Here is a 9,239-nt window from a genome sequence, read left to right as displayed (position 1 = left end):
AATTTCAGAGCATTTCAGTGTTTGGAAGGATCAGAATATTGAAGGGTGCATCAAGACACTTATGCAGCCATCATGGTGGACTCTGAGCTCTGCCTATGTCCTCCAGGATCTTGGTGTTAGAAAGCATGACAGCATACCTACCTCTGAGAGTTTTCTTTGGTAACCTGAAGCTGCTCTGCTGGTGGCCAGCCAGTAGCAGGTTAGAAATTCTAGGACATTATACCTGCTACCGAGCAGCCCTTTAGCAGGACCAATGGGAGATGGTGATTAAACATTCCATCTCAAAAAAATTCCACCTCAGGCCTGCCACGGGGGCAAGGCTGAGGTGTGTAGCAGTCTACACTGGCTCCTGTTTTGGTTTACATCTAGACATTTTCCAAGAGTCTCTTGTGCTCAAAAATGGAAGTTTGGGAAGGTGATTAGACTATGGAGGCATACAGAGAGGAAGCAGCATCCGGTGGGCAAAGGCAGGTCACAGATGGAGCTGCTTGGAAGGGCTTATCTCCCTCCCTGCCTCCTCTCTTCACTCGCCTTCCTGGTGGCCATGAGGTGAGCAGCTGCTCTCTCCCATGCCTCTCTGTCACTGTCCTGCCCTGGAGACCGATGACCATGGAGCAAAACTGTGAGCCGGAAACCTCTCCTCCTGTACCGTGGGTGTTGGGTATTGTGCCCCAGTGATGAAGAAAGTAACTGAGACTGCTCCCCAATCCCAAAGTGGCGACTTATTTAATAGCACACTCATTGTGTTGTTTCCCAGGGGTGTTTTGTTTTGCTTTGTTTTGCTTCTGTCTTGTTGAAACAGGTTCCCACTATGTAATTCAGGCTGGCCTTGGGGTCACTTTGTAGCCCAGGCTGGTCTCAAAATTGCAGTGATCCTCCTGCCTCAGCCTCCCAAGTGCTGGGATTACAGGAGTGTGTCACCAAGCCGGCTGTTGTGTTATTTAAGTTGGTTTCATTTTCTGTTTTATTTTCTCACTTTGCTATTTGTGTTTCCTGGGGTTTTATATGATTACTTCCTTGAACTCCTTGTTCAGAGGTTACTTGTAAGGAAACTCCACTATGACAGTTGTTATATTTTCTAATAAGTAATTTTTTCTCTCCTTTATTTATTTATTCTTTTTTTTTTTTTGAGACAGGGTCTTGCTATGTAGTTCAGGCTAACCTTGAACTCAGTATTTAGCCCAAGCTGACCTCAAACTTGCCATGAGCCTCCTGCCTGAGCCTCCCAAGTGCTGAAATTACAGGCATGAACCACCATGCCTGACCTTTAATAAATAATTTCTAACGTAATTTAAAAATCTGAAATATGGTAGACATAAATAAATACATCAAGCCACCATTTGCAGAAAAAATTAACCTGATGTCCATGTAGAACACAAACATGTAAAATATAAATATGGAAATATGTGAAATCACCTAAATAAATTACAAAGCAGTGAAAGTTCTACTTGTTTGTGATTGTAATAAATTTTCATTCATATGCAGAGAGGAAATGTAACTACTGTGCTGTGTATTTATTCATTCTACCTAAAATATTTCTTGAGCACAACCTGATCCTGAATACAATTTTTGTGAGGATAAAGTGGTGAGTGGTACTGTACCATGTTTATACCTTGTAGTGTGACAATGGCTATTAATTTATCCTCGCTCACCCTCCAATGGTTGTGACAAGCGGTATGAAAGAAAACGTTGAAACCTCAAGTGAGCATGTGAATGAGGAAACCAATCTAATTTGGGTGTCTAAAGTGCTCATTCCTCCCCAAGGGGGTAGAAGTTGGGCTTAGCTGTGAAGCAGGAGATACCGAGAAGGCACCAGCAGCAGGTCAGCAAAGGGCAGGAGACACAAAGATGCTCAGGGTGTCGGGTTCAAGGCACCGTGGAATTTGAGGGGAACTGGGAGATGGTCACTGTGGCCAGCAGGAAGGGAACTGTGAGAGACCCACAGGCCTAGACCTCTCTGATAGGCTCTGCTAAGCGATGTTAAAACATATGGCCCTGGTGGGGAAATGGGCAGGAAAAAAGAAGAATCATGCACAAGCACAAATTCCCTATGATGAATGTGATTGTTACGTGTATATAAAATGTACCAATAGACTAACTAATAAAAAAAAAAGAAAGAAAAATGGCATAGGGAAACCATTAGAAGATTTCAGTTGGGGAGAAAAATGATAAGCTTTATAGTTGAAAACAACATCTTGGGGCATAATGGTCATGGCAGAGGGGCCAGAAGTGCTGGGGTGAACAGACTGGGCCCCAAAGCAGTTTTACCCCAGAAACATCTATTGAGGACCTGCTATGTCCCAGGCCTTGTGCTACCCATTAAGGATGCAGAGGATTTCTATGATTGGCCTGATGAATCATTTGATGACATGGACAGTGGACTTGCTGTTCAGCAGTACATTTAACAGAACGTGAGGGCAGATTGCTCCACTATGGACAGAATCTTTAAACCACCTGAAGGCCAAGATGAAGATGTGTGGAACTGTGAATGCTGCATCCTGTGCAGCTCCTCAAACCAGAGGGAGGATGGCAGGGATGAAGAAGACAGGAATCAAAGCTGAGGTCCAGTAGAGCCCTTTTTCTTGATGGGAGAAGGAAACTACCTGCCACCTACACCGCGTTTATTTGTACAATCAGCATATGAGTAAGCTCACGGGGAGTTTAAGGGGAGGGCAGAATCTGGGACAGGAAGAATATCTAATGTTTACCAGCACAGCATGCCTTGGTGGCTTCACAGGAAACAAGGGGAATCTGTCTAGATTTCCCAAGTGAAGGTCAAGTCACTGTGTGGATCATCTCCCTGCACTGTGCACACTTCTCAGGGGCGCTGCAAAGCTCATGAGGGGCAGTGGTTTTGTCCTAGATACCCGAGGCACAGACAGCTTTGCCTCCAACACCTAATGCAGTTCTGCCTTAAACTAGATAGACTTGCTGTTAAACTTCAGAGTGAATGCCATCCACATACTTGCACCCAGCTGACAGCAACTGAACAATGGATTTTTCTTTGTGCTGCTTATAAAACTCCAAGAGAGTGCTGTGCTATAGACTACACCAGACACACGCTCCATGGTGCTGTCTCCTGCTCAACAGCCATAAATATTTTCCCAGCAGGGTTAGCATAAAAGAATCATCTGCAGCAAAATTAGGATCCTTATGTCGTAGGATTTATAGAATATTTTCACCTGTTTATTTTCATCACCAGCAGATATTTGATGAATATGAAAATGGAGCATTTTCATGTCATTGATTACTAAGTTAGTGATGAAATATAACCTGGTATCCAAGGATAACTCGATTTTACCAATTTTGGAAGAAGAAGTTCAGAATCCAGTTTCTGGGGAGAGTGAAGCGTGAAGGGAATGGGAGAAATATGTGGCTCATGTAATTAGCATTAATTACGTTCTATACACATATCATTTTAGACACATTGATCATGTATCCACTGTCCAGCCTCTTTGCTTAGGGTAGGGTTTGTATGCTCTGTGTTATCTTTTAAGTGGGAAATACTTACATTACTCATGAGCTGTATATTCTCTGGTGTAGCACTCATAGTTTTTAAATCAGATTAGTATTTTCTGTTTAAAATGCCTGTTAATAAAAGAATTTATAATTTGATTGAAAACATAAAAAACTAACCACTTGGACATTGTATTGGAAGACAAGCATAGATCACTTTAATATCCAAGTAGTTTGTGCGAAAGCCCAAATTCTGGGAAATGTCAAATTATTTTAAGGTGTACTGCTTTAACCTGACTAATAATATGTTACATTTACAAAGCATCCAAATGCTTATTTGAGTGAAGTTATAAAAGCATAAAATGAGTAGTCAGTTGCAGGGCCAGGATTATTTATTTCAAACTAAAAGGCCTCTTGATTTGCCTGAAAGCAGCATGTGTGATTTCTAACCAGGAACTTCTCTGTTAAACTAAACTAATTCAGTGTAAGTCCAGTGACAAAGCTGTATTGAGTGTAATGGTTTTCACATTTGTTAGTCCCTGCAAGACTCATTCTCAACTTCTGAAACAATCTGGAACAAGTGAATTGAATTATGGCATCTTTATCACCATTTATGAATTAAAAAGCTATCGTTTTGCCAACATATTGATTACATTCATTATAAAACAGAAGGTTTAGCAACTAAAGGAAATCCTTTTCTTCTTCTTCATTTTTTTTTAAGACAGCATCTCTCCATGTAATAAATGCAGGCTGGCCTCGAACTCATTATGAAGCTTGGCTGGCCTCAGACGCTCTACAATCCTGCTAGCATTACAGGCATGCACCACTGTGCCTGCCTCTTTCTCCCCTTCAATCTTCACTTTCTGTCTTCTTTTTGATCTTTTCTTTTCTTTTGTTTTCTTTCTCTAGGCACCTACCTTGCACAGTTTCATCATTGAGCCAATAGTGGGGAAAGAAAAAGAAAGAAATGTGGCTTTCGGCTGTCTGACGGAGCTCTGCTCGAAGACACTGTGTGCTCATGTTCTTTCCGCATTCTCCCATGTTCACACTGAAGCCCAGTGTGGGCTGGACAGTGTGTGCTTCAGCGTCCCTGCTCTCACAGACACCAGGAGAAATCACGGGGAAGGTGGGGCATCCAGTAAAGAAAATAATACAGGAGCAGTTTCAAGCCATTGTGATTCCATTCTTATAAGAAAAATGATTCCTGATGAAGAGGATCAATGCTCCCAGAAATTTCACTAATGTGAGAAGCAGTCCACAAGTGTGAGGGAAGTGTGAGCATAATTTCAAATCACATCAATCGGGGGCAATATTGGTATAAACATTGTATATTGTCATCCTCAAATCATAACAATTTTTCTTAACAGATGAAAATTTTAAATTTCAAATTTAAAAGTTTGAAAATCTATATAAACTAATAGACACTATCAGATAATTTAATGTTAATGCTGGTTAATCACAATGTTCTGCTGAAGAAAAGGTTAAATCAATTTCAGTGTCAAGGGTCAGAAGGGGCACATGTTAATGGAAAGATTTTTGTAATCTATAACTCAAATTATCTAGTACAGTGTCACAAACCTCTTTTTAAATGTGTGTAAATCTGATTTGGAAAACCAATAAAACCAAGCTGTATCATTTCATATATCTTTATACTATAATCGTAAAATAATCATCTTGTTTTGTTGCTTTAAAAATTGTCTTTTTGAGACAGGATCTCACTATGTGGTTCAGGCTGGCTTTGGGCTCACTTTGTAGCCCACGCTGGTCTTGAACTTGCAACAATCTACCTGCCTCAGCCTCCCAAATGCTGGGATTACAGGAATGCACCACCATGCCCAGCTTTAAAAATCCTTTTTAAAAAATATTTAGGATAACAGTATTAAATCTTAATAAGAAAATAACATGTATGCTCTTTATTATCTGCAGTCGCTAATAATTTGTGAGTAAAAGATAGCTTTATTTTTGTTTGTTTTGTTGTTTGCTTTTTTGTGACTGATCTGCTTTATTTTTAATTCCTGTTGTATTATGTAAAGTGTTGGACAATGTTATATAAAAAGATGCATTTTTAAAAATTTATGTACTTATTTTTATTTTAAAGGGACCAAGCAATAAAATGAAATGAAACAGTGATAAGAATAGGAAATCTACAATAGTTACTATGTTGTACATTGTCATCTTCTACAGAGTTGCTTAGACTACCAGCTTTAGGCTGGCTCACAGGCGGGGCCAGAAGATGCATCTAAATAAAATTTGCTTAGTAAGTCTTCTTCAAATTGCATGGTCACAATGGTATTGCATAACATACCTTACTTAATTACTTCTATTTTACTTACAGTAATTTTCTAAGCTATACAGATACATGCGTGGTGCTCTATAGTATAGAGACACGGAGTGTTTTATGTGAAATATGATTGGACAATGCCTAAAATTTTCTAAATGATTCATGTACGACAGTATTAGGTAGCTAGATTATGGTAATTTTTTCATTCCCTAAAAAAGACTGTAATATTCCACTGCTGTGAAATGAAACCATAAATTATCATCTAAAGGACAAAGAAAGAAAGAAAATCTGTCAAAACACATTTGAAATTGTTAAAGATGCAAGCAAATGTGTCTGACTAAACTAGATTTAGACCTCTTAAGCCTTTTTAAATTTTAGAAAGAAACTTGAATTTTCGAGTCTGAACAGAATGAAAGAAAAAAAATTAGCGATTGATTTAACCATTCTCTCTACCATTAATTTATCTAGTCTCTCAGTCATTCATTATTTTGATAATTCATCCATATCTTTTATCTAATTAAATTTTATAAATTTTTGATAAGAAGAATTATCATGAAAGAGGAAATAAATTTACTAAGAGAGAAAAGCAAACTGAAGGAACTTAATAAATATCGGGAAGCTGTAATTAGCAATGATGATAGCAATATATAAAGCAAATTATGGGAGTAAAGTAATTTTTCTTCCTGCTAGGCTTTAAAAATACTTTTAAGGGCACATTAATACATTCCCCTCCTAATGTAATCTTGGGCATCATCCCAGGTACCATTTCTAAAAGTGGCAAGCACTTAAGTTTATCTGCTGTGTAGAAATGCATCAGTAACTTTGTCGGAGGGAGCTCTGCATTTGAGTGACAGGACTAAGTGATTATGAGCAGCCCATTTAAGAATTTTTGGAACTATTTTCAAAGGAGAGCAATGAAGATATTCACTAGTTGCTCAAAAAATTAATTTCAAAAGAAATAAATATATCTGCACTTCAAGAAATTGAATGGAAGTGGATACTAATCAAATTTTCTGCTTAAAAGATTAAATAGACTACATAGTCAAGATGACAGAAGCAGCCTATGTAATTGGGCATGACTGCAATCCCAGCTACTCCAGAAGCTGAGGCAGGAGGATTGCAATGCTGGCCTGAGCAGCTGAGTAATATTTGATCTTAAAATAAAATTGAACAAAGGGCTAGGCATGTAGCTCAGTGGTAGAGCTTGGAGGTAAAGCACGTGCCTAACATGTGCAGAGCTCTGGGTTCAAAGCTTAGCACTGCAAAAAGAAGAAAAAATAAGAAAGTGGGAAAAGAATAGGTTAAAATACTCCATGCACTCATCCTCTCTTTTTCTGCCTTTGTACATAAATGTATGCATCCCTTTCTGCTATGTACATATAAATATGTATATTATTAAGTCCTCTTTTTCCTTCTCCAAAGTCAAAACATTGAAGTGTAGATGTCTTACCTATAAGAAATAGAGAAGAAATGTATAGAAATAAACCAGAATTGAGACCATGAAACCCGTGATGACTAAGGTCTCAGCACTTTCATAGACAGAAGTTAAATTTCTACACCCCATATACCAAAGGAAATCCAAACTTGGAATTGTCAATGAAGCCAAGAGATGGAAAATGACAAAGAGAAATAGTTCTTAATCGTATGGTCAGTTAACATATAATGATTACAGCTCATGTCCAATGACCTAGAACTTTGAAATACTGTATATAAAGTAAAGATGGCAGAATTATAGGAACAAAATCTCAAATTAATAATTCTGCTAAGAGAGTTTAATTTGCTAGGTAAGAATTCAGTAGATTATACTGAGAAGACGTACTATAATTCTTCAAATTTGATTAATATTTTTAGACAATTGTTTTTTAAAAAATATGGAACTCGTGCTCCATAGAGAAGATTCTCCAGAGAGAAGATTAGTGAGGCCCCGTGCAAGGATGACATGCAAATTCGTGAAGCGTTCCATATTTTAAAATAAATAAATAAAAATATGGAACACTTCACGAATTTATATGCCACCCTTTTGCAGGGGCCACGCTAATCTTCTCTATATCCTTCCAATTGCAGTGTATGTGCTGCCAAAGACAGCACTGTTACTTTGGTTTTTTGAGACAGGGTCTCACTATATAGTTTGGGGTAGACTTGAATTCACTAGGTAGACCTAGATGACCTCAAAATCGTAGCGATCTTCCTACCTCAGCCTCTTGAGTGCTGGAATTACAGGCATGTGCCATCATGCCTGGCAGTCAATAGATATTTTAAACAAATATTCCTTCAGGGCCAGGGATTTAGCTCAGTGGCACAAGTGCCTGCTTGGTGAGTGCGACGTCATGAGTTCAACCCCCAGTACCAAAAAAAAAGAAATATTCTCTTAACAAGTCTAATTTGTAAGTGCATATTTTGGTCATTTATAAAAATTTATCATTACCCTGGCCTGAAGTTGTAAGAACTCCTAAAGAAGTCAGCCGTGGTGGCATACACCTGTAATCCCAGCTCTCAGGAAGTTGAGGCAGGAGGATCCCCAAGAGTCTGAAGCCACCCTGGATTACATAGTGAGTACAAGGCCAGCCTGCACTACATAGTGATACCCTGTGTGTGTGTGTGTGTGTGTGTTGGACCCTAAGAATAGCAATTAATAATTGACTAGTCTAGTAAAAATAATTAAAGTTAGAAATAATTAAATTTAGAAAGTTAGAACCCAAGATATCTAATTAAACAAAATTTTGTAATTAAAATATTAAATTGGTGTTTAAATACATTGCTTAGTAAGTCACAACAGAAATTTTAAAAAACACAAGACTAATAAACAATAAACATACTTTATGACCTAGTTGGTGATCCTAAATCAATATCTGGATGAAAGCATATAATTCCATATCCATTAATTAAAAATTCAGACAAAGTGAGAATAAATTTAGCATTTATCCTCTCAGAAAGCTAAGAATGTAGTAAAGTGAAAGGAAGAAGAGAAAAATGTCTCAAAGGAAACTTAGAAATTAAAAGAACAAAATAACAAACAGTGATGGAGACAATCACAAGCAAAAACAAAAAGAGGATCAATATAGCTAAGAGATAACTCATTGAAAAACCAAAATAGATATTCAAGTATGATAATTAAAAGAAGAAATGGGCAAAAAACCAGTAATAGGAATGAAAATAAAGTAACAACCTGAACCCACATAAGGTATTTTAAGATACAAAAATATAATGAACAAATACATATTGACAAATTTGTGACAAAGAAGCACAATTTTCTCAAAATATTAATTAGGTAAATCAAACGAAGAAAAAGGATAAAAGAACAAATGAAATGTATGGGAAACCCACAGAGTTCTCTCAGAAGGGTACCTCAAGTCAAATATTGGCGTGCAAGTGGGTTATGTGAGGGTGAATCTCCAAAGCACACTGTAGGAGTGGAAAAGAAGCCAGAGAAGGGGCGCTGTCCCTGGGAACCTCCCTGGAGGGGGCGTCTGGGCTCTCTGAAGCCACCTGAAGGCCAGGCAAC

The 9,239-nt window shown here is 38.1% G+C and overlaps 1 non-coding gene and 1 pseudogene across 1 annotated transcript; one reads left to right on the top strand and one right to left on the bottom strand.

Annotated features, from left to right (window-relative positions):
- The first annotated feature begins 2,333 nt into the window (after positions 1-2,333).
- Positions 2,334-3,354, top strand: LOC100729265 (MOB-like protein phocein; annotated as a pseudogene).
- A 4,364-nt stretch (positions 3,355-7,718) lies between these two features.
- Positions 7,719-7,825, bottom strand: LOC111756990 (U6 spliceosomal RNA). Its single transcript, XR_002791377.1, has one exon. It is a non-coding gene; the product is annotated as a U6 spliceosomal RNA (small nuclear RNA).
- Positions 7,826-9,239: the final 1,414 nt, after the last annotated feature.

The sequence above is a fragment of the Cavia porcellus genome, unplaced genomic scaffold, assembly GCF_034190915.1.
Source record: "Cavia porcellus strain 051 isolate PalLab524CR breed Dunkin Hartley unplaced genomic scaffold, mCavPor4.1 scaffold_11, whole genome shotgun sequence".
Classification (NCBI taxonomy): domain Eukaryota; kingdom Metazoa; phylum Chordata; class Mammalia; order Rodentia; family Caviidae; genus Cavia; species Cavia porcellus.
This window is presented reverse-complemented; position numbering and strand designations above follow the sequence as displayed.